The sequence below is a fragment of the Dipodomys merriami genome, unplaced genomic scaffold, assembly GCF_024711535.1.
Source record: "Dipodomys merriami isolate MVZ:Mamm:240054 unplaced genomic scaffold, mDipMer1.0.p SCAF_51, whole genome shotgun sequence".
In the NCBI taxonomy this organism is placed as follows: Eukaryota; Metazoa; Chordata; class Mammalia; order Rodentia; family Heteromyidae; genus Dipodomys; species Dipodomys merriami.
Genome location: NW_027206080.1, coordinates 6871197 through 6876789, shown reverse-complemented (window position 1 = coordinate 6876789; position 5593 = coordinate 6871197).

The following is a 5593-nucleotide window of genomic DNA, read 5'->3' as shown; positions in this document are numbered from 1 at the left end:
TTATCAGAGTGTGATTCTCAGCTAGGATTGGGCTGGGTCACATGATTGGAGGGAGCAATGTAATACAGTAGTTAATTAGGAGCTTTGCAAATCCAGTGTTCCTCTTCTTCATTATAAAGCCATTGTTTTTTGACTGGCATGCATTGTAACTTCTGGTGCATTGAAGTAGAGAAGAGAATTATAAGTCATTGCTTTAGGGCAATTGGGGTTTTGTTTTCTATCTTGTAGTGCATTTGCACTGCCGTGGAATTTCTACTTGCATATTTTTTACTTATTCATGTTTGGCAGATTAATACCTAACTTGCCTTTGGAGCAAGGCAGATTGGAATCCATATACTAAAGTCTAAGGAACACTTAAAAAACAAGTCTGCTCCTTTATTTGCTGAGTGAATAGGATTCAGTATCTTGACATATGTAATATGGGACACATTTCCCCCTGTGTTCTAGTCAGCTTTCTGTCACTGTGACAAAATACCTGAGACAAGTCAACTCTTAAGGTGGAGTTGCTTCTGGCTCATTATTTCAGAGGTTTCATTTCATGGTCATGTAGCTCTGTGACTCAATCCATGTGGTCATGTGGACCTGTGGTGAGGCAGCCCATCATTTAGGAGTGCATCACAGGAAAAGCTGTTCACCTCCTGATGGTCAGGAAACTCTCTTATTAGACCCCTCTTCCTAAGTGTTCTACCATCTCCCAATAGTGCCCCAGACGGAGAAACCTCATTGGGGGACATTTCATATCCAAACTACGGCATATCTACACAACACATACATGTGATATGCATTGTTTTTTTTAACAGAGGGAAACAGAAGCATAGATAAGTTTATGCTTAAAGTCACAAAGCAGGTAAAGAGATGGAGAACCTAAGCCTTGATGACTCAAGAATTCAGGCTCTTCTTTAGACTGTCCTGCTCCTAGTGAGAGACATCCAGTGCAGAGGACCCTGTGGGGTTCAGTTCCTAGGGCTGAGGTGCTATATTATGGAGGTGCTATATTATGCTATATTATGAAGCTTCTCCCTCTGTGTGTGCTCACAGGCCCTGTGGCTTATCTCACCCCCAGATAGAGCTTGAAAAAACCTGGGTAAAGATGTACAACACTTAATAATTTTTATGTAATACGTAGGCAAATGATCAGAATTTAAGTTCCATTTCACAAGGTCCATTTGGAGAGGAGAAAAATTATTTTCAGATATACTGGAGCTCTGGTGGGGAGATCTGGGGTGTTCTCTAAGAGTGGGTCTGCTGCGGTTGTGGTGACTGAGGAAGTGGTCATGAGAAGAGTTATGAGGGGAAGTTCACAGCTGAGACCCATGCATCAAGGACCTGCAAACTATTCACCTTGGAGGCTATGGTTTTCAGCCTGAGATGGGTCACCAGTAAGACTTAAGAAGGCCCCAAAGAGTTCTGAGCAAATCCATTTGCATTTCTTCCTGAGCAGATGGGCAATAGCCCTATGTGAGTTAAAAGGACCTAGGACAGTCCAGTCCTGAAACCAACTTCTATTCACCTTGGTGTTTCAGTTCCAGGCCCACGCTTCTGGTTGTACGGTGGCATAGGAGAGCACTGTGGAAGGTAGATGAGGCCTTTCAACCTCAAGCCTTGCAGCCTGTCACAGCTCAACTCATTGATAGATTTATAGTTGAATGTGCTTGCTGGAGGTCACATAGTCAATCTAGAGCCTTTACTTCTGATCTTTTCCTCTGTGTTGGCCTCAAGGTCTGTGAAATTACCAGAAGCAGAAGACGAAGACTGTTCAGAATTTGCTAGACCTAATGGGAAGTCACCCAGCTTTGCCAAGGGGGTTCCCATCTGTAGATTAGCAAATGCCTTATGTACCTTGAGCTTCCACTGAATCTCTTTCCCCTCCACCCCCCCTCCCGCCCCCACAGCCCTCATATCACTGGACTATAAGAGCTGGTAAGAACTGAGTTCTAGTTAACAAATCTCATTTGGAACAGAGAAAAACCATTCTTTAGAAAAATGGAGGACCTCTTGTGGAAAGATCAGGGAATATTTGCGGAGTGGGTCCCACGCCAGTGGGGCTTAAAAGAGATTCTGGATTTCTTCCCAGGTTACTGTCTTCCTGTCTGAAAGTCAGAGGAGTTTGATATTTCATTGATAGCTAGTGCCTCTCTGTAGGCAACTCAATATGAAAGGCAGTGTTAACTGGAGACCTCAAGGGATTTTTTCGTATGGCTTAATATGATTATGAATGACTATTGCTTGATGCCAGGTTCCATGGCAAGGCCAATATGCCCAGCAGGAGACTGAAATGGCTAATGGACAGTGAAAGCTGTGGGACCACTCTAGGAAACAACCACCACCACCACCATAACAACAACCAACTATGCTGGGCCCTACAGGGACACAGGAGGAGAAGGTTCTGGACTCTTTTCTTCAATCCCAGCAGAAAAGAAGCATGTTGTACAGTTGTTAGAAGGTACTTGGTTATAAGTTGTATCTCCATCTGTTTCCAAAAAGGCTTTCTGTTCAAGCATTACCTGAGAGCTGGTGTTTATTGTGTTTCATTCATTTCACTTCACTTTTGATGTAATTTAACTTATTTGCTTTTGCAGTCTTCAGAACAGAGCTCAGGGCCTTGAGCTTGCTAGGAAAGTGCTCTACTACTGAGCCACACCTCCAATCCTAGAGGATGGAGCTTTCTGAATGTGTCGAGAAATGTGTATAAGAAAATGGCCATTACATGCTTGATAAGAAATGTACGCATTATCCTGTCCATGTAATTGTAACCCCTCTGTACAGTATGTTCACAAAAAAATTAAATAAATTAAAAAAAAAGAAAATGGCCATTACAGTAGCATGAATGGGCATTAACAATACGTTCATAAAGCTCACTTTGCACTAGAGAGAAGAACAACTCATTGTTAGGAGAATGGAGGAGAAGGGAAAAGGAATAGGCCAGACTCGATCATCAACAGGTGAAGACTGTTCATTGAGTAAGAGCGAGGGGCACAGCACTTCCCACGGGTTTGGAGGTTGTGACAGGGAGCTAGAACAAGAGCTGGGTTTTTAGAGGAGGTCTGAGCAAGGAGGCAGAGGTTAATGAAAAAGCCACTAGGTCAAGGAAGGTGGGGACCTATCAGTTGGGCCCACAGTGGGATGTTTATAGCTGGGCTTGGATGGATTGTCCTGCCTTCACTTCAAGGGAGTTCACATATACCTGGGATTTTGCCTGGAGTCTGTATGGGATTGGGACAATAGGGTGGGGGACAATCCTTCGCTCATAGTCTATCTTGAACATGTTTGTATTGATCTGTGCCCAACTCCCTCGAGAAGGGAAAGGTGTGCAGATCAGCATATGAGGAAGAGAAAAAATCGGGTTCCCACTCTGAGGGTCAAAGGCCAGAGCTTCTGCATGGCAAAGGACATAGCTAGCAAGATCAATAGAAAGCCCACAGACTGGGAGAAGATCTTCACTAGCCATACAACAGACAAGGGTCTCGTATCTAAAATATACTTAGAACTCAAAAAATTAAGTCCTCCAACAAGAAATACTCAAAGAAACAACCACCCCATTAATAAGTGGGCTAAAGACTTAAAGAGAAACTTCTCTGAAGAGGAAATAAGAATGGCCAATAGACGCATGAAGAAATACTCAACCTCTCTAACCAAAAAAGAAATGCAAATCAAAACAACATTGAGATTTCACCTCACCCCAGTTAGAATGGCTATAATCAATAAATTTAATAACAACAGATGCTGGATGGGATGTGGCCAAAAGGGAACCCTACTGCACTGTCGATGAGAGTGTAAACTTGTTCAACCACTTTGGAAAGCAGTATGGAGATTCCTCAAAAGACTACACATAGAGCTCCCTTATAACCCAGCAATCCCACTTCTGGGCATTTACCCAAATGATCACAAAAAAGTCCATACTAAAGCTACCAGCACAACTATGTTTATTGCAGCATTATTTACCATAGCTAAGATATGGAACCAACCCAGATGCCCCTCAGTAGGTGAATGGATCGAGAAAATGTGATATCTCTGTATCTCTGTATCTCTGTATCTCTGTATCTCTGTATCTCTGTATCTATCTATCTATCTATCTATCTATCATCTATCTACATACACACAATGGAATTCTATGCTTCCATCAGAAAGGATGACTCCACTGAGGTCACACAGTTAATTTGTGCTGAAACAAGTTAAATAAATCCGTTTCAAAAACTACAAATGAGTGGAAGGAAAACAGAACATGTTATGAGTATATAAAGGTACATTACATACTATTAGGAACATGCTTTCAAATTACCATTAATCATCTTAACAAATATTTATGGGATTATATTTATGGGATTATTGTTATGGTTTTGCCAATATGAAATGTCTAGAAAGTCAAATCTGGCTTGTAGTTATGATTGTTCTCTATAAATTCTCCCTAAATCATTGAATTGTTTAATTAAGAATGGATACATTTTTTATAAATTCCCCATCAATAAAACTATATTAAAAATAAAAAAAAAAGAAAAAGAAAGGATGACTCCGCCCCATTTGTAAGGAAATGGAAAAACTTGGAAAAAATCACATTAAGGGAAGTAAGCCAGACCCAAAGAACCATGGGTCCCATGATTTCCCTTATTTGCAATGATCTGTATAATTAGTATAATAATTAGGATAATCTTAGCAGATGAGCAGAACTGACAATAAAAAAATGGTCTCCATCCCAGCAGCAGCAGCTGCCTTTCCCAAGCTGACCAGTTAGACCTCAGCATGAGAATCGTTTTGCTGATAAGAACTCTTAATTATCATCCTCAGGGATTGAGTACTTAACCCATTCAGAGATAACTGCTTCACCACAGATGAAGGAACCAGAGGTGTTAAAGCAGGTTGGGCTCCCTGACTTCCTAGAAGGCAGTAATTTAAAATTAATTAAATTAACTCATTAATGAAAGGATCTTATTTTCTAAATTAATGAGATCTTGCTAATTCTCGTGGCCAGAATTAACTAGAGACACAATTCAATGCCTAACCAGCTCAGAGCATCCTTTCTTCATAGCTCCATTAAGAGGTGTTGATCTAATGTTGACTCAAGTGTTGTCATGAGTTGACCTAGGATGTAAATTATATTTTAGGACTAACACTAAGATTTAGAAGACACCTGGAATTGTTCTGTGAGTGCTGAGTACTGTTATGATTTTCTTTAATTAACTAATGCCAGATGTTCTGGGAAGCTTTTTATATTCCAGCTTCCCCTTATCCATAGAATGTAAAATTTCAGAGAGCATTTTATTGTGATGTGTCTCCCTAGAGGTCCCAATAAACACAAATCTACTTGACTCTTTAGCCCAGTGAATATTTTTTCCAAGTCATCAAGGGAGATAATAAGAAGAATATTTCCCACAAAAGAAGGGGTAATGGAAAGTACTGAGGGCTTGGAGATAGGAGTGGATTTCGTTTTGCTTTTCATAAGCCCATAGAACTGATGGCAGTTGGAGAGAGGTTTTAGGATAGCAACAGTGTCCTGTGAACATTTAGGCTTGTATGAAAAGGACATGGCATAATCTACACACCACACACACACACATGCACACACACACACACACACACACACACACACACACACATC